Source organism: Bidens hawaiensis, unplaced genomic scaffold (genome assembly GCF_021521415.1).
Source record: "Bidens hawaiensis isolate Kalapana, Puna unplaced genomic scaffold, B.hawaiensis_p1.1 tig00005104_1, whole genome shotgun sequence".
Classification (NCBI taxonomy): Eukaryota; Viridiplantae; Streptophyta; class Magnoliopsida; order Asterales; family Asteraceae; genus Bidens; species Bidens hawaiensis.
The window spans coordinates 1043976-1058227 of record NW_027491326.1 but is presented as its reverse complement, the minus strand read 5'-3'; the positions used below and the strand labels follow the sequence as shown (position 1 = coordinate 1058227).

Below are 14252 nucleotides of genomic sequence, written 5' to 3'. Positions count from 1 at the left end.
TGGAAGTTTGTATGAATTAGGAATGCTTTATTTGGATGTGTGGGTGTGGCCACCACGAAGATGTTTTTGATAAACTGTGACTGGGTCGAAGAGATGTTATAAAAGTCCCGGGATAGTTTGACTATCATTGGGACGAATGGATGTTTAAAAATCCCCTGACAGTTTATTTGTCCTTGGGGTGGAAGTTTATTCGGGTCCTTAACTTTGTGTTTTGGACTTGAGAGAATGTGACCCGTGTTACGTGCTTAACGGAGGAAAATTATGTATTTATTTATTTTTATGAAAGTCGTATGCTAAATACCTTGGTCGGTCTTTAATAGATTTTGATGATAAAAACATGAACTCACTCAGCTCAAACTGACTTTGCATGTATGTTAGAATGATTTCAGGTTGAGTGTGGATGATATACTGCTTGGAGGTGCTCAAGACTACCCGAGGTCCCGAGGCAGTTCTAGTCGATGCTCCTTATCGCCTTAATAAATAAAATAATTTTTAATTTACATTTTTGTCTTAAGGTAAATATTTGAATGTTTTGTTAATTTTCCGCTGCAAGCATACTCTATGTTAAATTTTTGAATTATATAAAATCGGTTTATCTTTTGTATTTTTATTCGTTTGGAATGATTACCAACTGTAGAACTCCCGGATTTTGAGGTCTTACACCAAGTTTAATCACTGAAGTCCAAACTGTCTTCGCTATAACCTAGTGCAGCCGTAGATGTAGCCGCCCTCCACCCCCCCCCCCCCCCCCCGCTACGACAAAACCTCGTAAAATTAGATAAGAACTTAAATAGTCATCATATATAATTTGTCATGATGTGTCTTAACAGGTCATATTAGATCTTCATTGGTTATGTTAGGTTGTATAGAGTCGTCATATTTGATCATAGTGAGCTTTGTTAGGTGATATTAGGTGGTAACGAGTAACATAAGTCTGTAAAGAGTCATATAATGTGGTAAGAAGTAAAAGTGGATTCTAATGAGTAACATTGATATTTTTATTATTATTCATTTTTTAACGGCAAATTTCTTACTATTCGTATGAGTTGAATACAATACCTTTGGTTGATTAAAAAGTTTTGCCCCTATCACTGGCCCACCAAACCCAGGACGAGTAACATTAGTTCGTAGTGAGATATATTGTATCATACATGTCTTAATGGGCGTGCCTTCAAGGCCGGCCTAGACCCCATACGGGGCTCGGCCGCCGTCTAGGCCACGGTCTTGACAAGGGGGCACATAATTATTTTAAAAAAGTATATACGTGGTTATATATTATAATATGCAAAAACCAAACAAAACAATAGTATTGTTTTAGTGCAACTGGTTGAAACAGACTTTTCAAAACTAGTTTGTTGCTACCCATTTCGACGCGAGTTCGAATCCTTTACTCATCAAAATTATTTTTATTTGTAAATCAAATGTTGTCTTAAAAACTTGTGTTTTCTTTATTTTTATTTTTTTGAATAAGGCTGAAGGCCAGTCATGTGTTTGCTTTATTGTAACATAATTAGTTAATTTAATCTTGAATGTACGAATGCTATTTTTGAATTTTGATTATTGAATTTGAGCACTACTTTTGCTTTGAAAAATGTTAGGACGTGATCCGTTAACTTCCTAAAATAGGCCATATTGGTAAAAAAAATGATCTTGTTTTAAATGTGGCTGAGTTTTTAGTACCTGTTTAGGGCACTCAACATCTCGAAAACGGCCCTGCGTGCCTTTATGGTCATTATAGGTTATTAAAATTCCAATCAATTTCAGGCTTTTTTCAAGTTCAAGGTGTGAAAACCGGGACTGCAAAAAGGATGATTCCGGGAATATCAAACTTGTGCTTTTATGACGATTATCTGTTGAGATGTCTAAATACATTTCATACAATTTCAGTTTTTATATAACTGTCATCTAAGGAAACTAGAAATATAAAAATGCAAACTTAGATTAGCTGATTATTCTATTACCAGAGAACAAAATAAATAAAAGTAAAAAAGAAAAAAAAAGTTCAGGTTAGCCTAAGTAACTTAGCCTGACAAATTCAGTTTCATTTGCCATGTTTTCAAAGTTTAGAGATTGTGGTTAGGTGAGAAGTCATTGCTTAAACATATAATTTGATGGCATGAAAATAAATTCATAAGAAAATGCCAAAAATGTCAGCTGAAGAATCAACCTAGTTGCTTAAGGATCATTGTAAAATATTATGCCAGACATAACAATTATGCAAAAGAAATATTACAAAAGACAAAACAACTATGTAGAAAAGTAATGGTATAATCAATCATTGAATCATTTGAACCTACCAATAAAATGTAAAACACCATTAATCTTCACCCTTCAACCAATGCCTAATAACATGTGAAATAAACCCTAAAGTGAAAACCCTTAGCTCCAACCGTAACAAGGACTCGAACCACCAAAGTCGTCTTGTCTTCCCAAGCCCAAAACCACATGACAGCAAAAACCGACCCCACGATCGCACCCACAATCACTTGAATTGCAGTGTGATAACGTTGTGACACACGTAACCATGACTGCATAGATAGCAAATTTACATTCTTAATTATTTGAAGTCAAAATAATCAGAAAGTTATACAAAAACTTAGAGAAAATTCCAATTTATCTCCCTGGAATATATCGTCGGGAGATGGATTAACCACTGAAAACGAATTTGCGCATGTTGCACGTCTATGAAATTTTGGCGGGTCAGTTTGTGCCCTTCCCGTCATTTGACCGTTAGTTAACTGACCAAAAAGGGTTGAAATGACCATTTTACCCCTGAACCTATAATTAAATTCTAAAACTAATCTTCCAATATCGTGTAAAGGGTGGGGTTCGAACCCCCGACCCCTGGTTTAACAACAAACAACACCAACCATTTGAATTGAACTAAAGTTTCTTATACATATACAATACGCAATATATATTCCTTCTTTTCATTGAAGAGTTTCTCATCATCATCGTCATCATCATCATCTCCCTATCTCCATTATTCCATATCTTTATCATCATAATCATCATATATATCATCATAATCATCATATCTTTATCATCATAATCATCATATTTTTAAACTTTTCACCCGAACCGAACCTGAAAACAATCAAACGAACCGTTTTTTAGTAAACTTTTCACTCGAAAACAACCAAACGAATCATTTTTAGTAAACTTTTAACCCGAACCGAACCTGAAAACAACCAAACGAACCGTTTTTAGTAAACTTTTCAACTGAAAACAACCAAACGAACCGTTTTAAGTAAACTTTTTACTCGAACCGAACCCGAAAACAACCAAACGAACTGTTTTTTAGTAAACTTTTCACCCGAAAACAACCAAACGAACCGTTTTTTAGTAAACTTTTTCACCCGATACCAACCAAACGAACCGTTTTTTAGTAAACTTTTTCACCCGACACCAACCAAACGAACCAATTTTTTGTAAACTTTTCACCCGAAAACAACCAAACGAACCTATTTTTTGTAAACTTTTCACCCGAACCGACCCCGAAAACAACCCAACGAACCATTTTTTAGTAAACTTTTCACTCGAAAACAACCAAACGAACCATTTTTTAGTAAACTTTTCACCCGAAAACAACCAAACGAACCGTTTTTTAGTAAACTTTTCACCCGAACTGACACCGAAAACAACCAAACGAACCATTTTTTAGTAAACTTTTCACCGACACCAACCAAACGAACCAATTTTTTGTAAACTTTTCACCCGAAAACAACCAAACGAACCAATTTTTTGTAAACTTTTCACCCGAAAACAACCAAACGAATCATTTTTTAGTAAACTTTTCACCCGAAAACAACCCAACGAACCATTTTTTAGTAACCTTTTCACCGGAACCGATCCCAAAAACAACCAAACGAACCATTTTCTTAGTAAACTTTCACCCGAAAACAACCAAACGAACCAATTTTGTGTAAACTTTTCACCCGAACCGACCCCTAAAACAACCAAACGAACCATTTATTAGTAAACTTTTCACCCAACACCAACCAAACGAACCAATTTTTTGTAAACTTTTCACCCGAAAACAACCAAACGAACCAATTTTTTTGCAAACTTTTCACCTTGAAACAACCAAACAAACCAATTTTTAGTAAACTTTTTACCCGAACCGACCCCGAAAACAACCAAACGAACCATTTTTTAGTAAACTTTCACCCAACACCAAACAAACGAACCAATTTTTTGTAAACTTTTCACCCGAAAACAACCAAACAAACCAATTTTTTGTAAACTTTTCACCCGAACCGACCCCGAAAACAACCGATTCTTATTTCACGTACACTGGATCAACTCAACTCAAAACAATAAAAAACAATCTATGGCAATTAAATCAATTAATCGATTCAATACATTGCTCACGACGACAACGACTACCGATATAACTACCACGGTGGCGAAGAGGTTCATCATCTTCATTGATTCCATTGGTTTAATTTGGATGATTGATTGTGAATTGGTGGATTGTGAATTTGGGGGTTAGGGTTAGGGTTAATATAGAAGATGATGATGAACTGTGAAGATGATGATGCTGAGTGGTTGAGAAGATGATGATGATGAACTGATGGTTGAGAACATGATGATGATGATGGTTGAGAAGATGAGTTGCTCTATTATTATCATTGTTGTTATTATTATTATTATTATTATTATTACAATGACCACTTTACCCTTCACCATTAACGGTCAAAGGACGGTCAACTGATGGTAGGAGTCAAAAAAACTCGCCCGAGAAATCCAATGGTACAACATGCGCAAATTCTTTTTCAGTGGTCAATCCATCTCCCGCCGATATTACCCAGGGAGGCAAATTGGAATTTTCTCCAAAAACTTATTATCACGATGTGTGAAATAAGAGCCAATCGCTACAGCACACATGCTAGCAATAGCTGAAATTCCACTGAATCCTTGAAATTCGACCACTGTCATAACAAACATAAAAAAACATTTAAATCACATTAACTGTTTTAATATGAAATTATTGCTGAGTTGAAAAGAAGGTTACATGAAAGGATAATACATACGATGGTGCAAAAGATGGCTTGAGGAAGATGGCATCCAGTGACTTGAACTCACTCTAGAAACGGGTCGTTCTAGTTTCAAAATCTGCTTTAAAGTGACTGATAAGATCATGTTTATAAATGACCCCCATTGCAGCCCATAATGCAAGAGCATCACGCCTCGAGAACAAGAATCCACCAAAACTTACAGCAACAACCCATTTATCAGTTTAATGCACTTCACTAATTTGTAAGATCACTTATGGTCCTCAAATTTAAAAGTCAAAATCCCGACGAGTTTGACACTCAAAAGTCAAAATATGAACTTTTTGGAAAGTTTGGGTGTAATCAATCGAATTCTGGAACCTATATAGTTTTGCGTCCAAATTGAGAGCTCGCTTGAAACAAGCAGTTTATGATATTTTGTTTTAAATATTTAGTAGATTCAAAAGGGTATGTTTTATTTTGTTACTTCAAATGGGTCTAAACACATTTACCTCTCGTTTTCCATGTTACAAATCGATTGTTCGAATACTAGATTTTCAGCTCGGATTCAAAACCGAGCTAGCCTTGACTCGGCTCGTGAACATCTCATGACCAAATATATTGAGAAATAAATGAAATAAAAAAAACTAACCATAAGATTAACTATAGCGTATAGAAGCCCACCTCATTTTCATTTTCAATCAAAGCTTCCAGTTCCAAAGCCGAAGCCACCTGATGTTCATCACCAGTCTCCATCGGCCCAGATGCCATCGTTCTATTAACAACAATCTTGGATTCTTTCAATTTCAACGTAACAAAGGCGATTCGAAACCAGTGGTGGGGTTTTAACGATGGCTACTGCCGACGAGAGCATGGTGCAATCGGAAAAAGTGAAGGTGGAATCTACATAGATGAGGGTTTTAGTTATTTATTAGAAGAAAACTAAAATAGGTCATGTGATGGTCCAATTATTGAGTTCTTGTTAGGAATCTAATTGGGGGGTTTGGATTATTTTTCTGCAACTGAATCAATCGATAACTTGAATTGAGAAGATAGATTAGATAAAAGAAGTTGGATTGGCAGGCAGATATGGCTGTTGGATTGATATTTGACCAAACATATGGAATGTAGAAAACTACAAAATTAGGGTTCCTTTGGAATTTTGGATAGCTCGGATCATTTGAATTGATTATTCTCTGCCAATAAACCTACTAAATAACAGACAGAGTACTTATGTAGAGGAGAGAGATGATTATGTGGAAGAGAGAAGATGATGTGGAATGTGTTTGTGAGTAGAGATTGAGGAGATATAAAAAAGAAGATAAGAGAGATGGTATTTTGGTGGAACAAGTTTCTATGTAATCATTTAAAAACTTAACACATAGGCGATGACATGGCTCTGGATCAAGCCCTCTCGTTCGCGCCCCTGATCACATGAAGGGTGTAGTGGTGTTCGCGAGCCCCAAGTGATCCAACGGCTATTTTTTTTAAAGTTAAACAAGCTAACGGCTAGTTGATCGCCCCGCGGTCCCGGCCACCCCCTCGTCCGCGCCCCTGATCACATGAAGGGTGTAGCTGTGTTCGCGAGCCACCTAGACAACCACCTGGACCACGCCCTGCCATTCACCCCCACTACCCTCGGCCTAAGAATCTATCTATTGGTGATACTCTTAGTACATGTGTCATAGAAATATATGTCACATGAGAAGTACATGAAAAGTATTCTGATATGATAAATCATAAAAAAATTAATATTTTTTAAAAATTATATATATCTCATATATTATAAGATATACTAGTATTTATAACAATATTCATCACTAATATTCTAAGTAATCTCCGAGTAGCAATGAGTTGACCTCCAAATAGATTCAAGAAATTTCCGACTAGATCCAAGTAGTCGCCAAGTAGCTCAGAGGTGAACACTAAGACTAAGTCCGAGTTATACTATTCATGTTGGAGAAAGCGCCTTGGAAAAGTGTCGATTAGCGAGTACTGGCCATGCATGAATAGAGGCCGCAGGTAAAGCTTGAAACCATGACAGTGCCTTAACTTCTAAGGTGAACTGCAAAAGTACTAGTTTCACCTCATCAGTGTTATATCCTTGTCCCTCGATTTTGTTGCATCTTGCATCATATTCCCCAAGATGCATGCACGATTCCTCGGTCACTAACCCACGATATTTCAGTAAACTTTATATAGCTTGCTGTAACAACTCGGTTTTCATATAATATATTAAATACCAATACCAGACCCGTTTTCAGGTAATTTTTAATTAAAAAAACATCGCGTTTATAGAGTTATTAATATTTTATTATTATTGTTTATTATATTTTTTTAATTTATCAAAATAACTTTGAATTATATTCAAATTACACCCTAAACTAAGTTCTAACTCTATAAGTATCCATACCAAAAGTTCAAGGACCTTTGTGCAAAATCTGGTATTTAATTATATTATTATATCATATCTTAAACCCTAAACCCGTTTCCCCATTTCCAAACCCGCGATCCAGATTGTTGTTTGTACCTAAATTTTCGTTTTAAAGTTGTAATTGATTTGCCAAGATCGTTTACACGTCTAATTCATCTTATACCGACAATCTAATTATAGATTATAATAAAAAACGATCCCGTAATCTAATAAGTTACAACCGTCTTAATCAAGACTTTGATATACTATCATTAGTGCATAAGAATGAAATTAAACAAGCATACACCTTCTTTTTCACCTCGCGAATCAAACCCCCAATATTTAATTGTATTAACGTAGCCTACTCATATTGTTTCATCATCGTGTTTGGCCGCTGACCTCCAGTTTGTCGTTATCCCTTGTTTCTTCATTGTCTCTGGTATTAAACTATGCATATTGATTGTCTCTAATACGTAATCAAAAACCCTAACCTTAATTAAACAAACGCTTAGAAAATTGAACGATTGATGAAACTAGGGTTTTGATTTGAGTTGGGGTGGATCTGTGTCTGCTTTTGAAATTTTGTTTTCTTTCTTTAAACAACTGACACCCCAGCTCAGCTGGCTGGGGTGTGTGTGTTCAAGCCATTGAACCGTCCAGGGGCGTGGGTTCCCTGGACGCGGTTTGTGTTTTTATTTTTCTAAAAAGGGTTTTAAATGCTTTATTAATTAATATTAGATATAAAATAAATATTATTTTTATTAACCGACACTTGTTAATTCAAGTTTCTAGTCACTTAGTTACGTCACTTGTCAAAATCTCGTTAAAAGCTTTCGTTTATGTATATATATATGTATATATATGTATATGCATGTATTATAAGTATGTCTTAATAATTATAAACCATGATTATTTTATTAAAACCCGACACCATTATTGGTGTTTTTCTTGTCGTTGAACGTCTTTTACAAACTTCTCATATTTTTTACGTGTGTATACATATGTACATATGTATTATATATATATATATATATATTGTCACACCCCAACCTAAGGCGGATATGCCGGGGCGTGAGCTGATCGCTCACAACTCTCAAGGTACTATCATGTATGTAATATTAAAGGTGACAGTATCTATTAAATTTAATTAAAAATACAAATAAATTCAAATAATACAAAGTACAGAATTTACAAATAAGACAACAAGATAAATTATGACTCCAGATTTAACCAAGTCTTTATTAAAATTTTTCTAACTTAATCTTCACTAAGTTTTCATCAACTTGCATTAAATTCCTACGATAACCTGCATATGCATATAAAATAGATATTTTTGTCAACAACACATGTTGAGTGAGTAAAACACTAGATTTTGACTGTAATAACCTTCAATCAAATATATTGAGCTTCAATTGATCAATTCATAATGATCAATCTATGGATCTAGTTATCTGATATGTGTATATATGTGTATTATAAATTAAGGATGAAGTGAGTGAACAATTAGGCAGAGTAACAGCTTGAAATTTACGTTAAAACTCACACTTGAATTATGAAGGCTAGAACATCCTATATATAGAAGACGAATGCCATACCTGACACATTCTATAACGAATGGCCTTCATTTGTCTTCATTACAGTAAATAACAAAACGGTACAACAAATGACTCATTCGCTATACCCCATTCGTCAACATTTCATGATGAATGGATACGTATCAATAACGATTAAGGTCCATTCGTTAAACACCCTTAACGAATGGACTCGTATAACAACTTATCTATCATTAGTCAAACAAGCATAACGAATGAGTACATATAGAATAACGAATGAGCTTGTAATTACCAAAATACCCTTATATTATAATAAAAATAAATACAAACGATTACAAAGACTCGAGACTTCCAGTCAGCATAACTATGAACCCCAAATGCGTGACATACACGAACAACACATTGGAATTGCATAGAACGGTCATAATCTTCACGTCTTGCAAAGAGGATATTGTTCTCGAACAGCACCGCATTGTCTGTCGGATAATTAACGAGCCACATTGGGGCTATGGCTCGTATAAAATTAGTCTTTAGCCCTTTTCCTAAAAAAAATGACCGCCTCGCCCGTTTTGTTGTCGTAGTACCACCGATTAAATGACAGATGAAGATCTTGCGGAAAGGTCTTCATCGGTACTCGCTTCATAGTCTTTGGCGACTTTAATTTAAGTATGAGATTTCTCCAACCAGTACGAGGATCAATCTCATTAATGTATTTCCTGGTTGGCACCTGCGGTTTAAAGAATTTAAACCCGTGGTTGACCTTAAATAGTAGATGTTGGGGAAACCATCCTGCTAATTGATTTCCACCACGATTGATGAATGGTCGATTGGCGAGCGCCCGCACATCCCACCCCGACAGTGAGAGAACGTCAGTAATATATTGAAAGTAGTGAACGCTGTTCTCCCACTTGATAATACAACCCCTCAACTCTGAATCATATAACCAATAAACGATGTCACCTTTGATTGTTTGCACGGTCTTGTACGTCGTCTTCTGATTTTCTTTGGCGCATGCACTGACATCCAATTTGTGCTCTTGATCAATATACCGATATGATTCAATGATCTTCGAAGTCAGGGATTTGTTTTGATTCCCGAACCAACCCTCAACATCAGGATCCAATGAGCTTGACCCCTTTGCTGATACTTTCTCTTTCTTCTTTTTCCTCTTCTCAAGATGATCTTCAACAACTTTGACATGTTCTTCAATAAAAAATGGAACACCCTGATCAACATTTGAACGTGTATAGAGATCAGGATACTCCTCTGCTGTCACATCTTCGATCTCAATCTACTTGTCCTCATAAATAAATGACACATTTCCGTGTGGAATACTCGTGTCAAACTGGACTTCCTCGTCATTAATTACCTCAATATCTTCCTCAGCTTCTAACTCGTCCAACTCTTCATCATTTAAACCCAACAGTAAAGAGATTTGATCATGAGACAGGGCATGATCAACGAACTCACCCTCCCCGATCTCATTAGCATTGGCAATACTCATCACCACACCTTTCTTATAATCCATAAATAGTATGGTGTTGGCTTTGACCAACTCGATAGGCTTGACATTAGTCGTATCTTTATAAACAACTATCTATCAATCATGACCCTCACCATTGCCACTAGTAGTACCTATAGTAGACGAACCGTGAGCTTGTTTCGGCTCACTACCACTTGCACCAACAGCATCAGGATCCTTATCTTCATCATCGATCTTCAATTTCTTTAATGTATCATCTTTTTATGTTAATTGAAGAATAAGGTCCTCCTGTTCTTTAATCCTCTCCCCCCTGAGACGAAACAATCTCACACAGCTCTTTTGTCTCCTTTTGGCAATATGAAATATAACCCATCAGTCAACGTTGATTCATCAACATCTTGTCCTGTTTTTGACGATCAGTTGCCATCTGATTCTCGTATAAATGAATCTAACTAAGGAGCATATCCATCTACGGTGTTTGCTGGGGTGTCTTGTGTAGAGACTTGAGTTTATAACTGTGTTTGTTTTAAACCTTGATTATTCCTAAGCCACGATGGGCCAAACCTAAGTTATATCTCGAGTGGTAATCAAGTAAAAGAAAATATTTTTGCGTCAGCATATTCACCAGCATGTGTTGCTGATGTATTTTCTAAACATTTTGCTAGTAATCAAGAATAGGAGCTTGCGATGACGAAGTGCTCAAAATATCTGATGGCTCAGATTATTTTGTTAAACAATAAATTATAAATGGTGGTTTAATATAAAATCTTTTGTATAAACAAATAATACATTAAACGTGTATTTTATAATCCGTCTTTTGTAATGTTAATATTATAAATCCACAATTAATATAAACTTCCGCTTTTAATCCGCTAACTATGATTTATTTACAAATGTGGTACCAACATATGCGTCGCACGCCTAGGCTGTGGTCTGGGGTGTGAAACTTGTGAACCTATATCCACACCCGAACCATGCCTAATCCGACGCTTGGGCGGTTGATCTGTAAGCTTCTCCTTACCCTTTCGTTTACGTTGAGCAGCATATGAACTCGATGCCTCAACTTCAGCACGTCGTTCATCACCCCCATTTCCACCATATCCACCATAATAATTACCACCATGGTTCCCACCTGGTCCATCTTCACGTTTAGAATCCGAGTTGTCATGGATCCAACAATCTTCAGAAGGACATTCATAATCAGGATTCGCCAAGTGACCAATTAAACGCTTGGTTCTTGGACCATCTTCAGGTGACTGTTGCCTATAAATCTTCATCGTATTAGCCATCATGTGTTCAAGCCAAATGTCTGATCGATTATAAGATCAGGAATCATATCTTGTATAATCAGCTGTACGAATTGTGGACAAATCAAGAACTTGCTGCGGCGATTCTTAACTTGACAATTCTCCTTCAAATGGTAGAAGATAAACTCGGAGAAATTGAATGTTTTGTTCAATATAAGAGCCACAAATGCGGATTGAAGCATAATCCGACATTCGTCATAACCACCCTTCCGTCCCTCAAGGCAATGGATCAACACGTGTAATAAGTACTTGTGTGGAGCTCATAAGTACGCCTTGTTGTATTGGGAACGCTCCAGTTCTCCATTATAGAACAATCTCTTAAATATTCCACATATCGGCGCCTTATCAAATTCACATGGAAGATCCATGTTATTAGCTAATCTCAGCACCCGACGTATCACACCAGGAGTGATCGTGATAGTCGTCTTGTTATTCTCGGCAACGATGTGGTTCTCGGACTCCACATACTTAGCCGAATCCTAGAAAGGACTGATCACACTAAAATGTATAGGAACATTAGCCGTTATAATGTGGTAGATCCGGGATCGGCGTAAAAATGTGATAGTTTCTCCAAAAACTTCCTGATCAGCAAAGTTCTCCTATACGAATGCACAAATATTATGCTTCTTGTCATACGATAACGCGGGAGAAACTTGAACTTGTTGTTGCTATGCTGGAGGTTGTTCTTGTTGTATAGCAGGTTGTGGATCAACAACTGGTACATTTTGGATCATTTCGTCAGCCATTGTTGTAGTCACAAAAACCCGAAGATTAGTAAAATTGAACATTAACTTAAAGAGAATATTTTCATTAAATACTTAACGAAAATTTCATTATGATTAAATTATCATTTTCTAACTCATTCGTTATGACGAATGGCATCATTCGTTATAACGAATGGATTGATTCGTTGTTTAATTAAAACAATTTAAGGCATAACGAATGAGTTCGTTAACTCATTCGTTATCAAGTCACACGAATGAGGCCGATTCGTTATAATATATCAACGAATGAGTTCATTTGTATTAATCATGCGCGAATGGACACACATTCGTTTAGTATAACGAATAAGCCCCAATAATTATCCTACATTGACTCAAAATTGGTATAAACATAGATAGTCAACATGCAACAGATTTTCAATTAATCAATGAAACATGACGAATAGGTGTAAACTTGCATCATTAGACTCGTATATTCATCCCTACTTAACCCCAATCAAGCATCAATCCATACAACAAGTTTACAGGTTCATTTGATTGATATAGTTAACCGATTAATAATCTGAACAATTAACTCAGTAAATCTGGATGAATTTTGATGAATTCTATCACGTTTGAATCGCCTTTACCTTATGTATCTTAATCAGTTAACAAAAATGGATTTAAAGAGGGTAAAAAATTATTGAAAATTTCGGCAGCGATTTGCTTTGTTTTTCTAATAAATGAAGTGAACGAATGAGACGATTCATTCCCCCACTGTTCATTATAAAAGAGAAATTTGCACGCAAACCAAGACACATGAACGAACCCATTCGTTAATTTAAAATTAACGAATGGTCCACATACGTTGTCTCATTTGTTAACTCTGTTAACAAATCAATCATAAATTAGAACCATTAGCGAATCAATCAAGGATTCGTTCTTCATTCGTTATCAATATTAATAACGAATGAGGTCGTACGTTATCAGTTTAAGCGGAAGCAAATGAAGTTAACGAATGAACACATTCGCTATACATTTTAAAATAAGCATGACCAACATTTGTTATCAACAATGATAACGAATAGGTTCTATTCGTTATGTACAAACGTAACGAATCGGAATTAAATAAACAATTAGAAAAGAAAATTTCTTTTAAAATTTTCATGAATTAAATAAAGCATTGAAACTCGTGTCCCGATGTACTTTACCTTCGGCACTTACCACTCGAAGTAAGATGTAATACCTTAACGTGCTTTGTGTTCAAAACACATAAGTTAAAAAAAATTTAACTTAAACGAATTACATAAATGAATAAAATTAAAAACGTGGTTGGTATTTTCTTTTTCAAAATGTTACCCTTTAGCTCGAAAATCTAAAATAAAGTAGAAATCAAGATAAAACAAAATATTTTTGGATTTTGAATATTTTCGAATTAAAAACATATGAAACAAAGAAAAATATGAAATCTATTCTATGAAAGCAGTACATATTTTTGTGAGTTGACCAGAGAATCATATTGACCAAATCGCCCTTCCATCGCAGTTTTATATTTCAGCGTTATTATGACTGGTGTTAAGGCGGTCATTGATATTGTTGTCCACTTATATCTTAGAACAAATTTTCAAGCATTTTTGTGATATGATTTAGGTTCAATTAAAGCACAAATTATCAGAAACTATCAGACTTTAATCTCGGTTTAGGCCTAGTTTAACTTTTACCATGTCACCCCAACTTGACTTAAACCATTATGCCTTAAGATTAAGATATGATTTATATTGAATAAGCAATCCAAGTT

General features: G+C 35.5%; 1 pseudogene; it reads right to left on the bottom strand.

Annotated features, from left to right (window-relative positions):
• Window positions 1–2220: 2220 nt before the first annotated feature.
• LOC143628922 (lipid phosphate phosphatase epsilon 1, chloroplastic-like) lies at window positions 2221–5768 on the bottom strand (annotated as a pseudogene).
• Window positions 5769–14252: the final 8484 nt, after the last annotated feature.